The sequence below is a fragment of the Phoxinus phoxinus genome (assembly GCF_949152265.1).
Source record: "Phoxinus phoxinus genome assembly, chromosome: 17".
Classification (NCBI taxonomy): domain Eukaryota; kingdom Metazoa; phylum Chordata; class Actinopteri; order Cypriniformes; family Leuciscidae; genus Phoxinus; species Phoxinus phoxinus.
The window spans coordinates 1059861-1087457 of NC_136892.1; the positions used below are offsets into that span (position 1 = coordinate 1059861).

General features: G+C 44.1%; 1 long non-coding RNA gene across 1 annotated transcript; it reads right to left on the bottom strand.

Moving 5' to 3' along the window:
- Window positions 1–10500: 10500 nt before the first annotated feature.
- Window positions 10501–22492, bottom strand: LOC306984630. The gene is made up of 3 exons (XR_013794574.1): window positions 22339–22492; window positions 21508–21645; window positions 10501–11692 (listed from the first exon to the last, which is right to left on the bottom strand). It is a non-coding gene; the product is annotated as an uncharacterized lncRNA (long non-coding RNA).
- Window positions 22493–27597: the final 5105 nt, after the last annotated feature.

Here is a 27597-nt window from a genome sequence, read left to right on the forward strand (position 1 = left end):
CTAGCGAAATACTAGCGTTTTGTGCTAGCAATGAATTAGATTGAAGCTAGCGATCACAGGTTAATATGTGATGTTGAGTAAGTTATATTTAGCTTAAACAACGGTGAATGATAGTAAACAACAGAGATTCAAAACAGAAATATATACGAGGCTTACCAACTTAGCAGCTCAGCAGTATCAGCAGGGCAGACAGGAGCAATCGATCTGACAACTTTATTGTCAGGAAGAGTAGGGCAGGAAGAGTGACATGTTTGTGCTTCAGTTGAACACCAATTTGTTTCTGGGCAATGAAGCCAAAACTATATTTTCTGAATATTCGATGCCCAGTAATAATGAGTAAAACTTGGGAGGCCTAAACCACCTGCATTCTCTGAAGAATATGTTTGTTAACTCTGGGGATCTTATTTTCCCAAATGAAAGAGAATATAGTTTGATTAATTGAACGGAAAAAGGATTTGGGCAATAAAAGGATAATAAAGGAACTTGGGAAGAATTGTCATTGTCACTGAATGTATTCTTCCAGCTAAAGGAAGGGGAAGACTACGCCACCTTTCTAACTCTGCCTTTACTTCTTTGAACTGAGCTTTATACTTCAACTTTAGGCTTCAAACAAAGAAGAAAAGGAACGCGTTATATGAATTCCAAGATATTTAAAGCCATTTGGAGAAAAACGAAAGAGTAATGATTCTTGTTGAATTTGTAATGTCAAATAAAGGACAACTAGATATGGGGTCACTGATGTAAAGCAAAAGGTCATCTGCGTATAAAGACACAATGCTCAATACCCCCCCCCCCCCCCCCCCCCCCAATGGGAAAAAGTCTGATCGAGATTAATTAGTCCGAATTGATGCCGAAGGGGAGTGATATATTAATTTTATCCAAGACATAAAAATATTACCAAAACCAAACGAATATGGCCATTCATCTCAATCAAACTCCTTCTCCGCATCCAAGGAGATAACTACCTCTGGGTGCAGAGAAGTATCAGAAAGATACATCATGTCAGCGAGTCTACGAATATTAGAGAAAGATTGGCGACCTTTAATAAATCCCATTTTGATCGTTTGAGATTATCGAGGGGAGGACATGTTCTAAACGAAATGCCAACACTTAAGCTAACATTTTAATGTCAGTGTTTAAAAGAGATATAGGACGATACGATTCACACTGGGTAGGGTCTTTATCTTTAGAAGGAGTGTAATGGATGCTTGCGAAAAAGTTCAAGCATCAAGCATTAAAAGATTCTTTAAAAACCTCAAAAAGAGTTGGTGCAAGTTTCTCCTTAAATTTTTTATAAAAATCAATAGGATACCCATCAAGGCCTGGGGACTTACCACTCTTCATTGCCATAATGGCCCTACTAATTTCTTCAATCTCGAGGTCGCGTTCTCAATCTGTTGCCGTATCTGATTGCAAAGTAGGAATATCCCAATTGTTTAAGAAATTTTCCATATCCGTTGGCTCTGAAGGGAATTCAGAAGTATATAATGAGGAGTTAAAAGGTTTTGAAAATTGTATTCATTTTTTTTGGGTTGCTAACTAAAATTTGATTAAAGTCTTTTATCTGAGAAATAAGACGGGAGGCAGTTTGACGTTTCTTGATTTGTCTCCATATTCATAGTAAAGACCACGCGTCGTCATTATTAATTGATCTGCATGAGAAGTGGATAATAAATTAAACTTGGTCTGCAAGTCAACTCTTTTTTATGTAATTTAGCTGTGGGCGATTCAGAATATTGTCTGTCTAAGTCTAATATGGATTGTGAGAGTGCTTGCAGTTCCTTAGATAATAACATTATTAAGAAGAAGTACCTAGAAGATAATATTTGACCCCTCAAGTAAGCCTTTAAAGTCTCCCAGAGTAATGAGTAAGACACTTTATCCATTTTATTGTATTCCCGAAAATTATCTATACTAGTTGAGACAAAGTTACAGAACTTATCATTGGATAGCAGTAATGGATTAAATGCCCAGATTGGTCTTTCTTCAAAGGGAAGAGCAGGTCCATGATCGGATACAACTATAGCGAGTTGTCAACTTTCTTAACCAAAAAATAATCTAGACTAGAAAAGGAATGATGAACATGGGAATAAAATGAGAATTGTCTAGTCAACGGGTTTAAGAATCTCCAAGGATCCACACAGCCGTTCTGTTGCATAAATAGAGAAACGGCCATTGCCATATAAGAAACATTACTACTAGTGCTGGATCTATCCAGCGGAGGATCAAAAACACTATTTAAATCACCAGCGAATAACAAATTATGTGTATTAAGTTTGGGAATTAATGATAGGAGGCTATTTGCAAACTGAACATTGTCCCAATTGGGAGCGTAAACGTTAAAGGGGCTATGTGGAGTTTTCAGCGGCATCTAGCGGTGATGTTTCAGATTGCAACCAATAAGTTTACAAGCGAGTGCTCGTGCGCGTGCTTTTTTTGTTTTTTTATTATTATGTGGAGTTTGTGTTGGAGTCTGTGTTGTGCTAGTCGTTTCTTAGTGTTAGCAGACTCATGTCATAAAGTTGCAGTGTCGTCGCTGTTGAGTACAGTCAGTAGACGAGGCGAGACGCTCGGGAGCGCATGCAGATCTCAGTCACGGCACTGGATTTCACGGCAAATGAATTTTTATATAGTGTCTTGTTCGGTTTGTATGCAAGGTGTTATTGTCTATATGTCTGAGAAACAGCCTAAACTTGTTCTCTGGAACTTAATTTACCTACGGGTACAAATAAAAGCAACCAACCAACCAACCAACCAAATCCGACCCGGAGATTTCACATAGAAATAGGAATACTTGCTTTCAGAGGTAATAGCAAAACCCGCCAAGTGGATCATTTTATTGTAAGATTACAACTCCTTCACACACAGGCAATTAAAAATGGATTCATTTTAGTAGAAAAACTCCATACAGAACCTTTAACTAAAACCACTGGGAATTGAAAAAGAGACCCAAAGACAATAATGTAATGAAGGTTGGTCAGAAGGTATAAACTGTACTCTTATTAATTAAAATTGCCACACCTCTTGATCTGCTATTAAATTTGGAACGATAAATTTGTAGCTATGAATTGTGAATGACAAAAATAAGATACAAGAAACCAGAGGTAAACAATGCTGCAAATGTTGTATATATATCAATTCCATGTGACAATATTAAGTCTAAGGTATGGTTACAATGAGTGGGTCCCGACACGTGTTGCCTAACTCTAATAGAGTTCAGAATGTCTCTTAATGCCAATCCCAATGCATCTTTTTCATTATCTACATGGATATTAAAATCACCAACAATAAGGGCTTTATCTGCAGTCAGTACGAACTCTGATAGGAAATCAGCAAATTCTTTGATAAAGTCTGTATGGTGCCCTGGTGGCCTGTATACAGTAGCCAGCACAAATGTCAAGTGGGATCTATCATTTACACTAGATAGTGTTTCATAAAGCACCATCACTTCAAAAGAATTATACTTGAAACCAGACCTCTGAGTAATACTGAAAATATTATTAATTGTAGCAACATCCACTCTTTTGCCTTTTAGGCGAGGCTCATGTTTATAACAGTTATCTTGGGGGGTGGACTCGTCTGGTTTTAGCCAGGTGTCTGTCAAACACAGCACATCTAGGTTATGTTCTGTGTGATCTGTCAGTTCAAATCTAGACTAAAGACACATCTCTTTGGCTTAGCATACACAACACATTATAGACTTCTATAATTCAATGTTAGGCTGCATAGTTTAGAACAGCCAGGACCGGGAACACTTCCCGTAAATCCTGATGTACTTGGTACATCATAAGAAGGATGGCGTCTACGCTAATATTAGTCTCTCTGTTTATCCCAAGGTTTACCGCAGTCCGCTGGATCCAAGCCGTATCCAGATCTGATGAAGGACCAGCGCCAGGACACGACGACAACGCAGTCCTGAAGTGTCAACTAGTCTCAGCCCTGTGAAGGCCTCATCGACACGACAGCCATCGGCACTGATCCTCAACAACTCGTCTCCATACCGGCGTGATGACTTCGACTTCCAACCAGATGGAAATGGATAAATACTCCAAATGTTCTGATCCAATCTGACTTGTAATGCTGCCCGAATCATAATTAAACACTGTTCGCTCGTTGGCCAGAGGAGAACTGGCCCCGACTGAGAATGGAGAAAAAAACCTTTGGATAAACCAGGCTGTCTCCTGATGGAGTTTTGGTTCCTTGCCACTGTTGGCTTGCTTGATTGGAGACATTTAATATTCAACTATATTATTGATCTGCCTTACTTAAGGTGGACGATGATGCAATTTTCTTCTAGAAACAAACTTTGTTGTATTATTTTCATGTTATCACTGTGAAGCTGCTTTGATACAATCTGTATTGTAAAAAGAGCTATATAAATAATGGTGACTTGAATCATATAATTATAAAATGCTTTTGTAGAAAGGGATCTAATATTCAGGAAACCAAGCTTTATCATGTGTTCATCTGTATAACATTTGATTTTCATTTGTTGAACATTTTTACCCTTAATGGGTTTGGGAGTTTTTTGTATTTCCTAATTCGGGGAACAGACACAGTCTCTATATGATGATATCTAGGTGAAAGAGTCTCTATGTGGTGGGATTTATCTGAACTTGGTGACGTGAGGCCGCTAGCAGACGGTCGGTTTAGCCAGTCTGTCTGCTTCCTGACCTGAGCCCCAGCTTGTCAAGTTCAACTCTAAGACTAAGAGAGAGAAGAGCAGCACTTCCCAGGAGGGATGAATACTATCTCTTTTCAACAGGTCAGGTCTGCCCCAAAAACTTTTGCAATTGTCTATGAACCCTATACTATTTTGCGGACACCACTTAGACAGCCAGCCAATGAGTGCGAACAGAAAGGGGGCCAGAGCAAATTACAGTGTCAGACATCGTACTTGCGAGATAACACAGGCTACGCTAAACATAGCAAGCAACAATAACAGAAGATGACATGACGGACCATGTTTGTTGACTGATTTCTACTTACCACAGTGTTTGATGGGCTCGCAAAAGATAGAAAAGAGATGCTAAGTATGAATGACAAGTTAAAATGCTAGCAAAATGCTAACACGTTGTGCTAGCGATAGCAATTTAAATGAAAAGCTAGCGATGTAAGATTAACATAATAGATATAAGATACATGGCGATTTTGCAGTTTAAATGACAAAGAATGATAGTAAGAAAAAAAATCCAAAACAGAGCTACAATCGCAAGTCAAGTCATCTTCATTTATATAACGCTTTTAACAATGTAGATTGTTTCAAATCGGCTTTACAGTGATAAACGGATAATTTAAGGTAACAGATTGTTTTGGCTTTATAGCGGTTCTTGAATAAAGATATTTTCCAGCTAAAGTTAGTTTTGATTGATACACTTCCGTGGCAACGATCATTAGTTAATAAATTAGTGGCCGCTAAGACGACATCGTAACTTTAAACGCAAACCTGTGAGAAACGTTGATGGTGCTCACGTGCGCATTAATAATTAATTCTATAGTTATGCGCATTTGAATATATGTGCGCAGGTTTGTAATTCCCTACAAACCAAGCCTTAACAAACTACTAGTCTGGCCTTAAAATTTGATACAGACAGGGTGGGAAATTAGCACCCGCCACCCGCCGAGGGCGGGTACTTTTTCAAAGTGGCGGGTCACTTTGCCGTGTATACCAGCCACAGTGGCGGGTGGATTATAATAATGCTGCGTTCGCACCAAAAGAGTTCGCAAAAATTCGCATCCACCGAGGGACCAGGACAGGACCACCAGACGCACGTAAACCGTAAACGCGTCTTTACATTGACTTAACATTGAATGTAATGAAGTAACCAATAAACACATGCTGCGAGTGATTTCATTGTACGGATTGGGCAGCCTTCGTCAAAGAATGCGGTTGCTAAGTAACAATAATACACTTTTGTCGAGTAACTCTTTAGATTGGTTTTCAGCGCTGTGTGTCACGGCGCTGAAGAGACCGTTATACTGTATAACTTATAGCCTACACATAGCTAAGCTGAGAATAAATACAAAAAAGTGTATATATATAGCTGAGCTGGTGCAGAAGAAAGGGAAATTATTTTTAAAAAATGTGGCGACATATCCCTGGTGTTAGGAGGCCCGCAGCGGAGTCAACAGTTATAAATGAACAACTACAAACTGAGGGCGAAGTAAAGAAAACGAAAAGGTACTTTTCTAACAAGTGGCGCATTGATGACCAAGGGAAACCGAGGGAATGGTTATCCTACCTTCCCGACGACCAGTCTATGCACTGCACTTAGGTTCGTCTGAAATGGGAAAGTGTCGGTTTAATCCGCTGTGGCCACAAATGCCAGAATTCAATAATTTAAACCCCAAATCAGAGCTTTTCTGTTAAAAGAACATGTTTTCTACACGGTCTTTTCAATAGTAACGTTATCTGGCAACCATGCGCGCGCTCTCTAACGTACACTGCTGAAGCGCGGATGACCTGAAAACACAGACAAGCTGGAGTTCAGCGATCTTTATTTGAGATTTTCTACTTAAATTAAAGTGTCATTCAGTCGGTCTGTGTTCTGTCACGAGCCGCTTGCGCTGTTTGTGCGACTAAATCTGCGATGAAAATGCAGGCTGATATCCAGCAGTGTTTTTAATGTTGATCATATATGGGCAAGAATGCAATGTTTCCCGAATATCCACACGATTTCAAATGTGACATTGATTTTATACAACAGTAAAAAAATAAAAAGGGTAACATTTAACTGATGTACTGCATTTAAAACAGTATAGTCAGGCTTATTGCTCTATTTTGCAACGAAATCTGTGGCTTTGAACGAATCGTGAGATTCAATGAATGAATGACTCGATGACCGCCACCTACTGGCTATTTTAATATATTTTTATTAATATTAAACGTTTTTTAACATTGCATATTTATTGAACATTGTTTTATTTAAAGCATTATTTATTTTTAAAAGGTATTATAAAGGTTAAAAATTAAATGGAAAAATGTATTAAAGGGGGCGAATATTGTCCCTTAATGGAAAAGGTGTGACTGCAGTCTAAGTGGAAGAGAGGGGGTACCAGGGGGTACGGCACTCAAACATATTGGAGAACCACGGAACTTAGGAAAAGGGATATGTAGAATTGCACAAGTGCTACTGTTAAAGAGTGCAATGTAAATAATTTCTCAAAAGCTTAATTGAATGCATAGAGAGAATAATTATGACATTTTCTGTCTAAAGACTACATATAAAATAGCTAAAGTAACTGCAGTTTACTAAAAGTAATGACTAAAAGTTTGCATTCATAAGCATTTTCGTCTGAAGATGAAGACTATGACTGAATCAAAAATGGTTGCCAAAATGAACACTGGTCTACACACACCAAGCGCACTACAACGCTGTTGCGTATGTATTAAATATGACTGATCATTTAAATAAAATGTTTTATTTAATTCAAGTAGCCTACATAGTAGCCTACATAATTATTTTCCAGGGATTAAAATTTATACAGATTTGATATTTTCCCCTCATACTTATGTTGGAATGGGTACGAAGTTGGCATTGAATTTCATTTGAAATGGTATTAAAAAGGTCTTAAAAAACCTTGAATTTAAGCTGGAGGATCCTGGGGGTTAGCCTGGTAATACCAAACTCTGCTACTTCGCTTTGCTTCAGAAGCGAAATGAAATTGAGCGGAAGTACGAAGTCTGACGTAGTCAGGCTACCTGGGGGTACCCTGAAATAAATAAAAAACATATTGAAGCAATTTCTTTCTTGCAATTTGAATTCCGGAAAAAGTGGCTGGTAAAAAATATAAGTGGCTGGTAAAATTGGGCATCCACCAGCCACTGTGGCTGGTGGACAAAAAAGTTAATTTCCCACCCTGGATACAGAATTTTATCACTTCGGGGTAGATACGCGAAACCGAAATTATGCCGACAACGCTTTATCTGTAGAGTGGTAAAGGGATCCTCCATAGGGAGAGGCTAGTTGGCACTTCAGCACTGCGTTGTCATCGGGTCCAGGCGAAGGTCCTTCCTCAGATCTGGATACGGCCTGGATCCGGCAGGCTGCGGGAAAACCTTGGGATAAACAAAGACACTAAAATTAGCGTAGATGCCATTCTTCTTATGATGTAACGAGTACATCAGGATTTACGGGAAGTGTTCCCAGTTCCGGCTGACCTAATCTATGCAGCCTAACATTGAGTTATAGAAGTCTATAATGCATTTATGTGAATGCTAGGTCAAAGAGATGTGTCTTTAATCTAGATTTGAACTGACAGAGTGTGTCTGCTTCCCGGACAATGGTAGGAAGACTGTTCCAAAGTTTTGGTGCTAAATAGGAAAAGGATCTACCGCCAGCAGTCGATTTTGATATTCTAGGTATTATTAACTGGCCGGAATTTTGCGATCGCAATAGACGTGAAGGACTATAATGCGTTAAGAGCTCGCTCAAGTACTGCGGAGATAAACCATTTAGTGCTTTGTAAGTGATCAGCAATATTTTAAAATGTATACGATGTTTAATAGGGAACCAATGCAGTGTTGACAGAACGGGGCTAATATGGGGCATACTTCCTGGTTCTGGTAAGAACTCGAGCTGCTGCGTTTTGAACTAGCTGTAGTTTGTTTGTTAAGCGTGCAGGGCAACCACCCAGAAGAGCATTTCAATAATCTAGCCTTGAGCTCATGAACGCATCAACTAATTGTTCTGCATTATTCATTGAGAGCATATGGCGTAATTTATATATATTTTTAAGATGGAAGAAAGCGGTTTTACAGATACTAGACACATGACTTTCAAATGAAAGATTGGTATCAAAGAGCACACCCAGGTTCCTAACCGACGACGAAGACTTAACAGAGCAGCCATCAAGTGTTAGACAGTACTCTAGGTTATTACGTGTGGAAGTTTTTTGTCCAATAATTAGAATCTCAGATTTTTTCAGAATTTAGTTGTAGGAAATTACTAGTCATCCAGTTTTTTTATATCAGCTATGCATTTGGTTAATTTTGTGAATTGGTAGGTTTCGTTAGGTTTAGAAGAAATATACAGCATAACAGTGAAAGCTAATTCCATGTTTCCTAATGATATCTCCTAATGGTAGCATATACAGAGTGAACAGCAGCAGTCCTAGTACTGAGCCTTGTGGTACGCCATACTGAACTTCTGATTGATAAGACATCTCTTCATTTACTGCTACAAACTGATAACGGTCAGATAAGTATGATTTAAACCATGCTAGTGCAATTCCACTAATGCCAACATAATGTTCGAGTCTATTTAAAAGGATGTTGTGGTCAATGGTGTCAAATGCAGCACTAAGATCCAGTAACACTAATAGAGAGATACAACCACGATCGGATGATAAGAGCAAATCATTTGTGACTCTAACGAGAGCTGTCTCAGTACTATGGTACGGTCTAAATCCTGATTGAAAAAACATCTTGGCATAAACTCATCATGGAGCTTTTTCCTTTGGAATACTTAACTTGCCTTCTTCATTCCACAAAAGGACGATTCTTAAATATTTGGACTCCTTATCTTCGCTTTACCAACTCTACCGTTGCATCTATATTGAATCGCATCGCTATAGATTAACCAGTTTTATTTGTATTGTGTCTTATGTTATGAATATTGTCCAGATCTATGTTGTGCTGAGCTTTGTTCTTTGTTTTTGTCTGTTAAATTTAAATTTGTTCAAAATAAAATAAAAAACATTTGAGAAAATCCTTGCAGATATCATTTCTTTCTAGAAAGGAACACAGTTGTGAGGATACTGCTTTTTCTAATATCTTTGACAGAAAAGGCAGATTCGAGATCGGCCTGTAGTTGACTAATTCTGTAGGATCAAGTTGCGTTTTTTTAACAAGCGGTTTAATCATAGCTAGCTTAAAGGTTTTTGGTAAGTATCCTATTGATAAAGACAAATTAATGATATTAAGAGGATCTATGACCTCTGGAAGCATCTCTTTCAGCAGCTTAGTTGGTATAGGGTCTAACATACATGTTTTCGATTTAGATGAATTAACGAGTTTGCAAAATTCTTCCTCTCCTATAGCAACAAATTAATAGAATTTTCCCTCAGGGAGACTACAATGCACTTCCTGATGCGATACTGTATTAGACGGTTGCATAGTTATAATTTTGTCCCTGATATTATCAATCTTATAAGTGAAGAAGCTCATAAAGTCACTGCTGTGCTGCTTGGAAACTTCTGGGTTTGAAGCTTTATTTTTCGTTAGTTTAGCCACTGTTTCAAATAAATACCTAGGATTATGTTTATTTTCCTCTAATAGGGTTGAAAAATAAGCAGATCTAGCAGCTTTTAAAGCCTCTCTGTAAGCAATCGAGCTCTCCTTTCATTCAACACGAAATACCTCTAGTTTTGTTTTCTTCCAGTTGCGCTCCATTTTTCTGGCTGCTCTCTTTCATTTGGAAACCACTTACCAGCCTGAAAGGAACCAGAAGGCAATGATGTCGCTCTCACTAAATGAAATAATGAATATTGCACCACATTACTTGATTGCATTGTATAGTTTATATCATTTCATGTATAACCTTTCATTTACATTGTAGCATTTCACAGTAAAACAAAAGTATACTAATATTTTGATTCTGAGGTATCAATATATTGAATGGAGGGAATTCTTCATACATTTAAAATTATAGGCTGTTTCCCGCAACCACTACATTTTTTTAAACTGTGGCAAGAGAGACTGTCAAGTGATAAAGAAGTGGTCATGAAGTTGAGGCATGAACGCAATTTCACAAATATGCATTTTCTAGTGCCATTCTAAACACTTTCTATACAAAGTACTAAAATAGGTTCTCGCATAAGCATGTCTTTTCAGGTGTATCTGTATATGTGATGGCAATATACTGTATATTGTTTTATTACATTGGTCACAACATGTGAATCTTCATGTGGGAATTAAGGGATACTTTATGTTCGAAACTCTTTCCACACTGATCACATGCAAACGGCTTCTATCCAGTGTGAATGGTCTCGTGTTTTTTAAGGTTTCCTTTTTCAGCGAAACTCTTGCCACACTGAGGGCATATGTAAGGCTTTTCTCCAGTGTGAACTCTCATGTGGGATTTAAAAGTTGGTTTCTGTGTAAAACTGCTTCCACATTGATGGCATGTGAAAGGTTTCTCTCCAGTATGAATTCTCATGTGGATTTGAAGGCTTCCTTTCCGAAGGAAACTATTCCCACACAGATTGCAGATGAAAGGCTTCTCTCCAGAGTGAATTCTCATGTGGATTTCATGGTTTCCTTTCTGAATGAAACTCTTTCCACACAGATTGCAGATGAATGGCTTCTCTCCAGTATGAATTCTCATGTGGCTTTTTAGGCATCCTTTTCGAATGAAACTGTATCCGCACAGTTTGCAGGAGAAAGGCTTCTCTCCAGAGTGAATTCTAATGTGCCTGTCAAGGATTACTTTTTGAGTGAAACTTATTCCACATTGAGCGCATGTGTAAGGCCTCTCTCCAGTGTGAATTCTCATATGAGAATTAAGGTTTGATTTTCTGTTGAAACTTTTTCCACACTGTTGGCAGGTAAAATGCTGTATATTTGGGGCCTTTTGAGCTCTTGCTCGTGAAGTCTTTTCAGTCTGTGAGCAACTAAATGATTTTTCTCCAGTAATGAATTCATGATGCATTTCATTCAGTCCTTGACTCTCCTCTTTCAGCGCCATCAGGTCTAAGGCAAAAAAAACAATAAAACAAATACAATTTAACCATGGTTTAATGGCACAAACCATCAAACATAAAAATACATAAATATTATTAACCATGTATGTTAGATCCTATACGCTGTAAATGATTTTACTTTTTCTCACACAAGACAGCTGTTATGTATGAGTTTCACAAGTGGCACCAAATTAATATTGTGACTTTTGGCCACACTTCTTAAGGTAAGTGTCAGATGAAATCTTACTTCAATTACCTCACCAGTCAGGAATTTCACCATGAAATTACAAAAACAATCAAAGCTGGTTGAACAAATAGAAATGATGTAGATTGAAGGAAGAATGCCACCTGACTAATCTACCAGACAAGTGTAATAAAATAAATTATATTAACTAAAAGATAGTTTTCAGCAACACTGCAATTCTGCAAAGTGGATCTAAACTCTTCAAGAAAGTGGATCTGAGTGGGCCAGAGATGCCCAGTCCTGATGTAAATGAAGAGACGTCTCTTCAAACACAAGTATGGAGTGCCACAGGGCTCAGTATTAGGTCCTCTGCTTTTCTTTTTGTACTTCCCCTAAAAGATATATTCTCACTCTTATGCTAATAATACCCCGTTTTATATTTCCTCACAACCTGACAAAACTGCCCAACTCTCTAAGATAGCAGAGTGTATTAATGATATAAAAGACGGGATAACTAGTACATTTCTTCAATTAAATTGAACGATTGAAAAACAGTTCTCGAGCTCTGTCTGTGATTTAAATTTAATTGATGCCATCTAGGCTAATATTGTTCATGAAAGCCACACATGGAATTAACATGCTATCCTAACGAGCATAAGACAACAAACACAGGCACTGTCAACTTCGTATTTCTACGGATCGGTAGCAAGTATAAAAAATCCATTCAGTCATTTCTGTGCAGCTCGGTCCAAAGATCATCTTATAAGACTTAGGGAGAATATTGGACAAAATTTGTTGAAGGAGTGACAGAAAAAAACAGTTTTTAATTTATCTCAATATGGCCGATAGGCACATTGATGGAAAATGACAAATGAGATATCATCAGAATCTGCATAAACCAATGAACATTATGACATAGAGAAGAAAAAAAAATCAACATTGTTTTTAAGTTGCAAAAATCCTTGTATCTCTGGAACACTAGGTAGCGCTGTGTTCAAAATTCTCAGGTACCATCAGGACATGCTGTCGATGATCCCTGCCAAATCTTGTGGCAATATGTCAATATGTTAAAAGATATTGCAATTTATGACATTTCAAAATGGCGTAATGGCATACTGGAGCCATTTTTTCAGATCTCAGGACCTGTAGGTGGTGCTAATCCCAAATTTGGCATGGACCCTCAGATCATGGCTCAAATCACAGCCTTTGCGATTTGATAATCGCACTAAGCCATAAACCGTTTTCACAAGCATTTATTGTTAAAATTCATACCAGCCAAATGCCAAGTAACCCTGTTTCATATCCTCGAAATGCATTTTGCAGTTTGTTTAGTAATCATCCATTTTACGATTTCAATCTTCATACAGTCCTCCTAATTCATGGGTCATACTTTTCAGGTCGGAAAATATAATTTTTTTTATAAATACGATATATTTATCCCCCTGCTTGAACTGCCGCCTTAACGCGGTGGAAGGGTTTGAGTACACGAATGACCCTAGGAGCTATATGCCCCTGGTAGGGCTTCCTAAGGCAAACAGGTCCTAGGCGACGGGTCAGACAAAGAGCGTTTCAAAACCCCTATGATGGACCCCAAAATAAGAACTGCGAAGTCGCCCGGCATGGCGCAGCCGGGGCCCTACCCTGGAGCCAGGCCCGGGGTTGGGGCTCGTATGCGAGCGCCTGGTGACCGGGCCTCCCCCCACGGGGTCCGGCCGGGCTCAGCCCGAAGGAGCGACGCGGGGCCACCTTCCCGTGGGCTCACCACCTGCAGGAGGGAACATAAGGGGCCGGTGCTTAGAGGATCGGGCGGCAGTCGAAGGCGGGGGTCTTGACAACCCGATCCCTGGACACGGAAACTAGCTCTAGGGATGTGGAACGTCACCTCGCTGGCGGGGAAGGAGCCGGAGATTGTGCGTGAGGTTGAGAGGTTCCAACTAAAAATTGTTGGGATCACCTCTACGCACGGCTTGGCCTCTGGAACCACACTCCTTGAGAGAGGATGGACTCTTCACCACTCTGGAGTTGCCCATGGTGAGAGGCGGCGGGCTGGTGTGGGTTTCCTCATAGCCCCCCAGCTCAGCCACCATGTGTTGGAGTGTACCCCGTTGAACGAGAGGGTCGTATCCCTGCGCCTACGGGTTGGGGATAGGTCTCTCACTGTCGTGTGTGCCTACGGGCCAAACGGCAGTGTAGAGTACCCGGCCTTCCTGGGGTCTTTAGGAGGGGTGCTGGAAAGTGCTCTGACTGGGGACTCTGTCGTTCTACTGGGAGACTTCAACGCCCACGTGGGCAGCGACAGTGACACCTGGAGGGGCGTGATTGGGAGGAACGGCCACCACCTGGTGGTTAGTTGGTAGTCAACTCCCACCTCCGGCGGAGCTTCGACCGGATCCCGAGGGAGGCTAGAGATATTGAGTCCGAGTGGACCATGTTCTCCTCCTCCATTGTTGACGCAGCCTCTCGGAGCTGTGGCCGTAAGGTCTCTGGTGCCTGTCGAGGCGGCAATCCCCGAACCTGGTGGTGGACACCGGAAGTAAGGGATGCCGTCAAGCTGAAGGAGGAGTCCTATCGGGCCTGGTTGGCTTGTGGGACTCCTGAGGCAGCTGGCAGGTACCGGCAGGCCAAGCGGAGTGCAGCCCAGCTGGTTGTGGAGGCAAAAACTCGGGCCTGGGAGGAGTTCGGTGAGGCCATGGAGAAGAACTACCGGCTGGCCTCGTAGAGATTCTGGCAAACCGTCCGGCGCCTCAGGAGAGGGAAGAAGTCCCCCACCAACGCTGTTTACAGTGGAGGTGGGCAGCTGTTGACCTCAACTGAGGATGTCGTTGGACGGTGGAAGGAATACTTCGAGGATCTCCTCAATCCTGCCGTCACATCTTCCATTGAGGAAGCAGAGGCTGAGGGCTCAGAGGTGGACTCGTCCATCACCCAAGCTGAAGTCACGAGGTAGTCAAGAAACTCCTCGGTGGCAAGGCACCGGGGGTGGATGAGATCCGCCCTGAGTACCTCAAGTCTCTGGATGTTGCGGGGCTATCTCTGCAGCATCGCGTGGCAGTCGGGGACAGTACCTCTGGGATTGCAGACCGGGGTGGTGGTCCCAAGAAGGGGGACCGGAGGGTGTGTTCCAACTACAGGGGGATCACACTTCTCAGCCTCCCCGGGAAAGTCTATGCCAGGGTACTGGAGAGGAGAATACAGCCGATAGTAGAACCTCGGATTCAGGAGGAACAGTGCGGTTTTCGTCCCGGCCGTGGAACACTGGACCAGCTCTATACCCTCTCTAGGGTGCTGGAGGGTTCATGGGAGTTTGCCCAACCAATCCAAATGTGCTTTGTGTTCAGTTATTGGACTTCTGTGCAAGTTACAGTTTGTCCATAACGAACACCATGTTCAAGCATAAGGGTATCCACCAGTGCACTTGGCACCAGGACACCCTAGGCCGTAGGTCGATGATCGACTTTGTGGTCGTTTCATCTGACCTCCGGCTGTATGTCTTGGACACTTACAGCCTCCCCAGAAGTGATTTGCCACAAAATGCTTTGTGGATTTGGAGAAGGCATTCGATTGTGTCCCTCGAGGCGTCCTGTGGAGGGTGCTCCGGGAGTATGGGGTCCGGGGTTCTTTGCCAAGGGCTGTCCAGTCCCTATACGACAGGAGCAGGAGCTTGGTTCGCATTGCCGGCAGTAAGTCAGACTTGTTCCCGGTGCATGTTGGACTCCGGCAGGGCTGCCCTTTGTCGCCGGTTCTGTTCATAATTTTTATGGACAGAATTTCTAGGCGCAGCCAGGGGCCGGAGGGTGTCGGGTTTGGGGACCACACGATTTCGTCTCTGCTCTTTGTGGACGATGTTGTCGTGCTGGCCCCTTCAAACCAGGACCTTCAGCATGCACAGGGACGGTTTGCAGCTGAGTGTGAAGCGGCTGGGATGAGAATCAGCCCCTCCAAATCCGAGGCCATGGTCCTCAGTCGGAAAAGGGTGGCCTGCCCACTTCAGGTTGGTGAAGAGTTCCTGCCTCAAGTGGAGGAGTTTAAGTATCTTGGGGTCTTGGTCACGAGTGAGGGAAGGATGGAACGGGAGATTGACAGACGGATCGGTGCAGACCTCAGGGAAGACCTAGGACACGCTGGAGGGACTATGTCTCCCGGCTGGCATGGGAACGCCTCGGTGTCCCCCCGGAAGAGCTGGAGGAAGTGTCTAGGGAGAGGGAAGTCTGTGCATCTCTGCTTAGACTGCTGCCCCCGCGACCCGGCCCCGGATAAGTGGAAGAAAATGGATGGATGGATGTATAAATACGGAAAAATCCCATCCCTGAGTTAGAGTTGAGCTGCAACCGCCAACAAGCCAATGTTAGGATGGACTTCTACTACAAGACACACACTGACCACTGCTGGCATTATTTCAGTCTTAAGATGGACTGCACAGAATATAAACCATTACTGACAACAGCATTTGCTACATTCAAATCAAACGAAAGACATTGGGCCTCATTCATGAACTTTTTTTTGTGAATATATTAGTAAATTCAGAGTTATTTGCACATAAAACGGACCTTCCTGAAAAATCTCTTCCGGATTCACAAATGCTTTGTAAACATCAGATTTGCTTGTTAAACATGTGTATGTTAATGAATTCCTATCATTCGTAAATAGGACATGTGCACACTCATTCACAATTAACATAATTCCCACCTATGAATTACAACTACGCAAATTACGTGTTCAGGAACGCTGTGGATCCTTCTGGATTCCTTTCTCAGGTTTGGCTCCAGTATATTGCATAAATGCAAAAGAGACTAATAGGCCATATATGCCGAACAATAAATGTTAAAGGGGTGGTGTAATGCCCTTTTTACAAGATGTAAAATAAGTCTCTGATGTCCCCAGAGTGTGTATGTGAAGTTTTAGCTCAAAATACCCCACAGATCAGTCCCTCCAGGATTTAGCGATGTTGCGATCGCAACTATTAATGCAACTTCAACAAATCCCCGTGAATTCAGTGCAACTTGCAATTTTGACCAATCACCGCAACTTTTCTGCAACTTTGACCAATCATCGCGGTCTCCAGCAAAACGTTGTCCACTTTCCTCACGCAGCGGCTCACTCTCCTCACACAACGGGCGGCTCACTCTCCTCACACAACGGGCGGCTCACTCTCCTCACACAACGGGCGGCTCACTCTCCTCACACAACGGGCGGCTCACTCTCCTCACACAACGGGCGGCTCACTCTCCTCACACAACGGGCGGCTCACTCTCCTCACACAACGGGCGGCTCACTCTCCTCACACAACGGGCGGCTCACTCTCCTCACACAACGGGCGGCTCACTCTCCTCACACAACGGGCGGCTCACTCTCCTCACACAACGGGCGGCTCACTCTCCTCACACAACGGGCGGCTCACTCTCCTCACACAACGAGCGGCTCACTCTCCTCACTCTCCTCACACAACGGGCGGCTCACTCTCCTCACACAACGGGCGGCTCACTCTCCTCACTCTCCTCACACAACAGGCGGCTCACTCTCACACAACGGGCGGCTCACTCTCCTCACTCTCCTCACACAACGGGCGGCTCACTCTCCTCACACAACGAGCGGCTCACTCTCCTCACTCTCCTCACACAACGGGCGGCTCACTCTCCTCACTCTCCTCACACAACGGGCGGCTCACTCTCCTCACTCTCCTCACACAACGAGCGGCTCACTCTCCTCACTCTCCTCACACAACGGGCGGCTCACTCTCCTCACTCTCCTCACACAACAGGCGGCTCACTCTCACACAACGGGCGGCTCACTCTCCTCACTCTCCTCACACAACGGGCGGCTCACTCTCCTCACACAACGGGCGGCTCACTCTCCTCACTCTCCTCACAACGGGCGGCTCACTCTCCTCACACAACGGGCGGCTCACTCTCCTCACTCTCCTCACACAACGGGCGGCTCACTCTCCTCACACAACGGGCGGCTCACTCTCCTCACTCTCACACAACGGGCGGCTCACTCTCACACAACGGGCGGCTCACTCTCACACAACGGGCGGCTCACTCTCCTCACTCTCCTCACACAACGGGCGGCTCACTCTCCTCACTCTCCTCACACAACGGGCGGCTCACTCTCCTCACTCTCCTCACACAACGGGCGGCTCACTCTCACACAACGGGCGGCTCACTCTCCTCACACAACGGGCGGCTCACTCTCCTCACTCTCCTCACACAACGGGCGGCTCACTCTCCTCACTCTCCTCACACAACGGGCGGCTCACTCTCCTCACTCTCCTCACACAACGGGCGGCTCACTCTCCTCACTCTCCTCACACAACGGGCGGCTCACTCTCCTCACTCTCCTCACACAACGGGCGGCTCACTCTCCTCACACAACGGGCGGCTCACTCTCCTCACACAACGGGCGGCTCACTCTCCTCACACAACGGGCGGCTCACTCTCCTCACACAACGGGCGGCTCACTCTCCTCACACAACGGGCGGCTCACTCTCCTCACACAACGGGCGGCTCACTCTCCTCACACAACGGGCGGCTCACTCTCCTCACACAACGGGCGGCTCACTCTCCTCACACAACGGGCGGCTCACTCTCCTCACACAACGGGCGGCTCACTCTCCTCACTCTCCTCACACAACGGGCGGCTCACTCTCCTCACACAACGGGCGGCTCACTCTCCTCACTCTCACACAACGGGCGGCTCACTCTCACACAACGGGCGGCTCACTCTCACACAACGGGCGGCTCACTCTCCTCACTCTCCTCACACAACGGGCGGCTCACTCTCCTCACTCTCCTCACACAACGGGCGGCTCACTCTCCTCACTCTCCTCACACAACGGGCGGCTCACTCTCACACAACGGGCGGCTCACTCTCCTCACACAACGGGCGGCTCACTCTCCTCACTCTCCTCACACAACGGGCGGCTCACTCTCCTCACTCTCCTCACACAACGGGCGGCTCACTCTCCTCACTCTCCTCACACAACGGGCGGCTCACTCTCCTCACTCTCCTCACACAACGGGCGGCTCACTCTCCTCACACAACGGGCGGCTCACTCTCCTCACACAACGGGCGGCTCACTCTCCTCACACAACGGGCGGCTCACTCTCCTCACACAACGGGCGGCTCACTCTCCTCACACAACGGGCGGCTCACTCTCCTCACACAACGGGCGGCTCACTCTCCTCACACAACGGGCGGCTCACTCTCCTCACACAACGGGCGGCTCACTCTCCTCACACAACGGGCGGCTCACTCTCCTCACTCTCCTCACACAACGGGCGGCTCACTCTCCTCACTCTCCTCACACAACGGGCGGCTCACTCTCCTCACACAACGGGCGGCTCACTCTCCTCACACAACGGGCGGCTCACTCTCCTCACACAACGGGCGGCTCACTCTCCTCACACAACGGGCGGCTCACTCTCCTCACACAACGGGCGGCTCACTCTCCTCACTCTCCTCACACAACGGGCGGCTCACTCTCCTCACACAACGGGCGACTCACTTTCCTCATGCAGCGGCTCACTCATATAAGCTACATTGAATATTATAATAAAATCTCTACCCTTATAAAATCCTGTGGTGGTGCAATAACTAACTACTTCCGTAAAGTGTTAAATTGTGTTGTAAAAGTCATTTATTCTGAACCAATAATCTTGACTGGATTCTCATTGCATTTTTTTTTACATTTATAAAGGCAATTTCCCCCTAACTGTCATCTTTCATGTCACATTCTATACATTTTAAGTCACCATATGGCTTTCACAGATCAAATTGACTAGTATCAACAAAACAAAATGTTGTCCCACTGCAGAGAACACAGAATCTGCATCAGAGGTGGCATTTATAAAAATGTGAATATGCAAAACAATAAAAAAAACATTGTTTGGTCACTTTAAAATAAACACCCGTAAACCTTTTTGTGTATTTTATCAAATATCTTTAAAATAGAATATTCTAAAAAAAGTGACATTTCCATTTTTGCTGATTCACATTGGTATCAATATAGGTAAAACACATTTCAAAGTTACGTATACAACATTATGTTTGCAGCTAGGCGAGCATTATAACGTGTGTTACAAAGTGAGCACATTTGTCTCTGAAGTAAAGGCTGGACTACAATTGAGCAGATGGTGAACAGTGTTTTCTGTGGGACATGATAAGTCCCTTTGGGTTGGACTTTGGGCTTTTTCACTTTGTAAACCTATAACATACACAAAAAAAGATATATAACACAATAAAGGAAAGGGAAAAAGGCAAAAAGCATAATGTGAGCACTTTAAGTAAAAATCTATCTACCTTTGCCATTTTAACCTATAAAAACAAAGCCGAAGAACATCGCAACTTTCATCACAACTTTTTAAAAAAGTGGCCGCAACATCAGGCATTTTAGGCCGCAACAATCACAAAAAAGGCCTGCGAAATCCTGGAGAGACTGACAGATATATTTATATCGCATGTTAAAATTGTCACTTTTTGAGGGTGAGCAAAAACGCACCGTTTTTGTGTCTGTCCCTTTAAATGCAAATGAGCTGCTGCTCCCGGCACAGGGGGCGGAGCTTCAAGAGCTCGTGTCCTTTTATATTCAAACCGGAGTCAGACAAAGATGGAGAGACTCAAGAAGAAGTGACAACATGTAGAAGCAACGGGACATTTCTGAATGGTTAGTTGATGGATTTTTATATATCTTCTAGTCATTAATTAGCATATTCTGTCATGATAATGTATAAATCGTCTTCTGGGGTTGGTGTTTTTAGGGTTGGTGATGTCACTAACCCGGGAGGAATGTCATGTAGTTCCTACCAGCCGTTTGTTGTAGTCCTTAAAAAGCGATTTCTGTAAAAGCAAATATCTCCCTTTGCTCTGAACTTTGAGCGTTGTAACTTTGCAGATGTTGTTTATGTTCAAACACAACATTACACACTAACTACAGTTAGAAGTTAGAAAAGTCAAATCATAATCAACCACCCCTTTAAATTATCATGTGTCCACCAGAGTGTTTTTAGCCAGCCTGGTGCTCTTCTGAAAACGGCCAGCTGGTGGCGCTTGAGAGCGCTATGGAGGCACAGTGTTTCTCCAGCTGAGGGGCTTTAGTTGCGATTAGGGTTAGGCGATATACCGGTATACACGTTTCACCGGTAGAGATTTTGGATTGTCGTCTCTATTGCGGTTACGCTCATGTGACGTTGCCACTTATTGATATAATGCGTTTTAAGCCATGCGGTTTAAAAACAAGTGATTTTAAACCATTCAAGAGCAATAAGCAACAAAACTCCTTTCGGTATACGTGCAAAGCCGCTGCTCATACAGCGTGCGGGAACTGAACCTAGCGCCTACAGTTCTTCTTAGTCTCTTTTTTTTCTCATATAAATAAAAAATATTATTTCATTCAACGTGCTATTGCTAGGAAACGAATAGAACATCGCTCTAGATTTTCCTCATCTTCTTGACTCCTCCACAGTTAGGAAACAAACGTTCAGCCAGAGGTGCAGAATAACACAACCTGTGATTGGTCACTTACTGAGTCGAAATCAGACTTTCAAAAAAGGAAAAGAGAGAAAGCTGCAAGAGGGAAGACAGGGTACAAAAACACCCGAGTGAAACGAGAAAATGTACATGCCATCTCTGAGAATTGAACTAACCTGCTTGTTCCTCAGTGTCTTCTTGCTTCACTTCAATCCTCATGTCTTCACTCTCCTCTTTAATCAACGCCATCTTACACGTTGCCTACGTCACGTGGATCTCAGTCGCTTCACCAGGAGCTTTTCTGTGTTTTGACTCTGTATTTAAGGTCAAAAAGATAAAATCATTTTATTTCAGGGTGAATAAAAGGGTCAGCTCAGCTCCCTAGTTCAGTGGTCAGCACACTGGCAGCTAATGGACTTAAATAGGATTTATTAGCCAAAAAATACTCAAAACTAGCACTACAAATTAATAAAAGAACACACATTATATAGACACTTTGTATTTAGTTATGGTATTTATTATTGTTTTAGTTGCTAACATTTAATAGATTACACTTCCATGAAACCATTTTCATTTGGTTTGTAAAAGTTTACATTATTCATGTTTGTGTTCTCGTTGCATTTACACTGTTCTGACCAGCAGGAGTCGTCAGCGTACAGCGATCCGAACGATTCGATCCACTGAATCATTTTTGTGAATCATTTGGTTCAATCGAGTTTGGAAAAGCTACATTTCATTCTCTCATCATCACCAACGTTACTTGCCAGTGACCGAATTCATGTATACGATAAACTGACAGACGATATCGAGAGCGAAATGAGACGCACCTTTTTCTGTTACTCATAAGATACTCGATTCACGAAAAATAACGTTCACAACTGTTACATGAAGCATTACAATGTTACATTTAATAATAATTTATTTATTTTACATAGCTTGTAAAAACGATTAAATTGATTGAACAGCTTCCATTCATTTAAACACATTAAATGCGTAAAACCACAAACCTTTCTTCAGGTGAACCACAACACAACAGAAGCTGGAGTGCGGCGCTGCTTTATGACGTCACATCGCCAGGCCAAAATAAAAGTCCCGTTCACTCTCACACACACACACAGGAATGGAAATGCACATACAAATATTTATAATATTAAGAACATATAAATAACTACTAAAGAAAGAGTGCAAGATTCTGTCTAAAAGGCAATACTATAATGTTTGGGTGCAGAAACCATTTTTACCGGATATTACAGCGTTAAAATGCAAATAGTGACAAATAAAATGTACATGTTAAAAAGACCTTTTCCAGGACACTGAGTGGCTACTGGACCTTGTCTTCCTAACTGACATCACTGGGGAAATGTGAGCTGCAAGCCAAAGGTAAGACCAGGGGCGGCGCTAGGGCTGGGCTAAGGGGGCTTAAAGGGTTTCTGAGATTATAAGAGAGGTAGGTGTGGGTCATGAAACCCCCCTCTTTCAGCTCAAGTCTGGCTCACAATATTTTTGAAAAATGTAACTTAAAGGGACACTTCAAGTTACATTTGCATTAAACTTTGTATCGTTAGAAGCCCAGTCATATATTTTTGAATGGTCATGCATTATTCCCTCATTTTCCCCTGAGAAGGTAGAAATAAGGATTTCAGTGTTGCAGTTCTTGCTTATAATGATGTAAAAATCTTAATTTTGCGTCATTCTAAGCAGGAAGTCCCATATCTGTGTAGAGGGGTTGAGACTACAAACACTCGTTCCTCATTTATCCAGGGGGTGGGACCCACTCACGCTACAGACCTATCACAGATCAGTGGGTGGGACTTCACTTTCTGAAACTAAAAGCAATATCCTCCATCTTGTTTGGAAGCTAAGCTAACAGGCGCTGTGGAGCTAGATGTGAAGTTACGACAATGGCGGAAGGTATCTTACTCAATATGATATGGAAGAAGAGGATTTCGAAAGTTCGTGGCTACTTTTACGATCCGCAATATAGGGAAGAGCAGCGGAGGCGGGTGGAGGAACAGGAGGCGCCGGCGCAGAAGACCTGTCTGTGGCGGACGAGGAGCCCGGACCGGCTCGAGCTGGGGTGGACTGGGGCGGACTGGCTCGAGCTGGGGCGGACTGAGGTGGACTGGCTCGAGCTGGGGCGGACTGGGGTGGACTGGCTCGAGCTGGGGCGGACTGGCTCGAGCTGGGGCGGACTGAGGTGGACTGGCTCGAGCTGGGGCGGACTGGGGCGGACTGGGGTGGACTGGCTCGAGCTGGGGCGGACTGGCTCGAGCTGGGGCAGACTGGCTCGAGCTGGGGCGGACTGGCTCGAGCTGGGGCGGACTGGCTCGAGCTGGGGCGGACTGGGGTGGACTGGGGCGGACTGGGGTGGACTGGGGCGGACTGGCTCGAGCTGGGGCGGACTGGGGCGGACTGGGGTGGACTGGCTTGAGCTGGGGCGGACTGGCTCGAGCTGGGGCGGACTGGTGGTGCCTGTGCGCATACAGACACAGAGAACGAGTCCATCTGCTGAAAAGAATTTCAACGATACCAATTTCTCCTGGACGAAATCTCCGAATCAGACGAGGACACAGACGTTTGTGTTGTGAACCATCCTAGTCCCGCACCGCATCTGTTCTGACTGAACATCCCGGTACCATGAAATAATTCACCATTTCGAAAGAAATACAAACGAGGAGTAATTCACTAATGAGTTCGCCAACTAACTTTAATGTTTGTGTGAAATTAATGTCAAGCTCTGGTGGTTAGCTAGCTTTGTAGACGGAAGAGCGATGTCTCTGATAGGCGGATACCTCATACGCGCCGCTCTGGATTAGTGACTACAAACACTCGTTCCTCATTTATCCAGGGGGTGGGACCCACTCACGCTACAGACCTATCACAGATCAGTGGGTGGGACTTCACTTTCTGAAACTAAAAGCAATATCCTCCATCTTGTTTGGAAGCTAAGCTAACAGGCGCTGTGGAGCTAGATGTGAAGTTACGACAATGGCGGAAGGTATCTTACTCAATATGATATGGAAGAAGAGGATTTCGAAAGTTCGTGGCTACTGTTACGATCCGCAATATAGGGAAGAGCAGCGGAGGCGGGTGGAGGAACAGGAGGCGCCGGCGCAGAAGACCTGTCTGTGGCGGACGAGGAGCCCGGACCGGCTCGAGCTGGGGTGGACTGGGGCGGACTGGCTCGAGCTGGGGCGGACTGAGGTGGACTGGCTCGAGCTGGGGCGGACTGGGGTGGACTGGCTCGAGCTGGGGCGGACTGGCTCGAGCTGGGGCGGACTGAGGTGGACTGGCTCGAGCTGGGGCGGACTGGGGCGGACTGGGGTGGACTGGGGTGGACTGGCTCGAGCTGGGGCGGACTGGCTCGAGCTGGGGCGGACTGGCTCGAGCTGGGGCGGACTGGCTCGAGCTGGGGCGGACTGGGGTGGACTGGGGCGGACTGGGGTGGACTGGGGCGGACTGGCTCGAGCTGGGGCGGACTGGGGCGGACTTGGGTGGACTGGCTTGAGCTGGGGCGGACTGGGGTGGACTGGGGCGGACTGGCTCGAGCTGGGGCGGACTGGGGTGGACTGGGGCGGACTGGCTCGAGCTGGGGCGGACTGGTGGTGCCTGTGCGCATACAGACACAGAGAACGAGTCCATCTGCTGAAAAGAATTTCAACGATACCAATTTCTCCTGGACGAAATCTCCGAATCAGACGAGGACACAGACGTTTGTGTTGTGAACCATCCTAGTCCCGCACCGCATCTGTTCTGACTGAACATCCCGGTACCATGAAATAATTCACCATTTCGAAAGAAATACAAACGAGGAGTAATTCACTAATGAGTTCGCCAACTAACTTTAATGTTTGTGTGAAATTAATGTCAAGCTCTGGTGGTTAGCTAGCTTTGTAGACGGAAGAGCGATGTCTCTGATAGGCGGATACCTCATACGCGCCGCTCTGGATTAGTGGGAGTGGCTTGCGGAGCTTTGCAATGTGGTGCATTGTGGGAGTTGTTGTCTTTCATACAAACGCGCCCTAAAGTTACTTTCTGTCTTTTCTCAGTCAAGAAGGCACCAAATTTGAAAATTATTTTACATTTCGACTACATGTATGACCCACTTTCAATAAAGATGAATGTTCCCACGGGTGAAATGCTCCTTTAAGTTGGTGTGGATGGCTGTGAGAAGGGAGTGGAGTGGGTGTGGTGTGGCACGGCAGGGATAACTGCAGTCATGTTGGAATACTGAGACCGACACGCTATATACATCGCTCTTCAAGGCGCAGTTTTTCTTTCTCATCATCCACTGTTACTTATCCAAATCTCAAACGCTGTTGTGTAGGCCTATGGGGGTTCATTTCAACAACTTGTCGGTTCTTAAGCGCGAAGTGGCTCCTCTGGTTTCATCTACCTCTCGTCTGTTGAATTCTGTGATTTTCAACACGCGATCTGTCAATAACAAAAATGTGATATTATCTGACATTATTACAGAACGAAGATTGGATCTTGTGTGTTTAACTGAAACCTGGGGGTATTATTGTGCTATATAATCACCAACTTAACATGAGTCCTGTCCTGTGGATGTTCCACAGTTTAACTCATTTGAATGCCTTGGTTTGAGTATATCTGCCCCCACTTCCACTGCCATAGCTACAGTCTACAGGCCTCTTTAAACAAATCTGTGGAAGAGCATGTCTCCCATGGCCCCGTGAGACTCTCCAAACTTCTCCCCCTCACCATCTCATCAAATAAGACGTTTCTAACCCCCATTCCCGATCACACATGCTTTGGAAGAGAGGCTGATATGCTCATCCTGAGTTTATTATCATACTTTTTTCAAAGGACATATGTGAAGCTCTCATCTCAGTTAGCAACTCTTCATGTCCCTCCTTTGACTTGAGGCTTCAAATTCAAGTAAGAATTGTAAAAAAAAAAAAAAAAAAAAAAAAATGCAATCTGTTTTTACCCTTTGCCCACTTGTGCCACCATGCAGAGATTAGCTAGATTGACTCTGTACAGGAAAATGTGTCCCCTCCTCATTGAGAGCATTAGGCCTATGAATGTGAAGCCCCTCTAAGGTTCCTACAACTGTGAACTCCACATCATGATTTGCACCTGATAGTGCATCCATTCCATTTCTTCTATGCCTAAATGATGAAACTGTCATAAGATAGACTATAGGGAACCAACTGCTAGAAAATAACTGATAAAATTGGAAAGATTAAAAATCTCAGCACACAAATAAGAACACAAAAAAGAAACAAATATTCAGCAAGACTAGAGATACAGTATATGTACAGGTAAGTATACTTTTTTGTAGTATTTGTAAAAGAACATGTACCAAAGAAAACATCTATAGATGAAATGAGTGTAAAATGTCTTATCTTTGATAATCCACACTGAAGATTTAAAGTCCTTGCAGCTGAATTCAAATCAATCTTGGGATGAGGTAGACTGAATCAGGTTGAAATAATCCACCAAATATCTCACTCACAATGTTCATTGTACGTTCATTAATCCCTGTGCAGATACCCAAAAGATCTCAAAGAGTTACAGTAAGTGGTAATGTGTCCTGAGGTTAAGTAACCTTTTCTTGAGAGTCCCCCTCCTTGTTGTCAAAGAGTCCTTCTATAAACAAACACACATCAGTTAATATGTAAATAAGCATAGGAAATAAACAACCACACATGAAAAAGAGTAGAAATTACCTTAATTCTAATGCCTGTACATTGTAGGATTTTGGGCTATCCCAGTTGAAAGATGACCAATCGTGGGGACCAATTTTTGTGATTGCAAACTACGGGGGTTTAAAGGAGCCGTTCTATTGGCTGGCGCCTAGCCAATGAAATGGATCTTCTATTGTACGTAATGATGTCACGAAACCCGCCTCCTCGTGGACGATCTGAATGAGTCTTTCAAAATCCCCGCAACCTGCGTGCGCTCCGGAAACACGAAAGAACGCACCCTGCTCCAAGGACACACGCACGCGCGCCTCCTTTCCTCAGCAACACACAAGAGAACCATATGCAAGTATAAGCTTCATCAAAGTTTTTAATGCGTTAAAGGTGTTGATTCCTTGTTGTCTCTCAAAGGGTACTTTGTTTGTGATTTTGCCATAAGCTACTGTGAACATTCTTTGATCTCTCTCTCTATTGGCGCTTTTCCATTACCAGTACCAGCTCAACTCGACTCGACTCGGCTCGGCTCGCGTTTCGCTCCGTTTTCCATTGCAGATGTAGTACTCCTGTAAGTAAGAAGACAATGAAGAGAAGAACGCATTT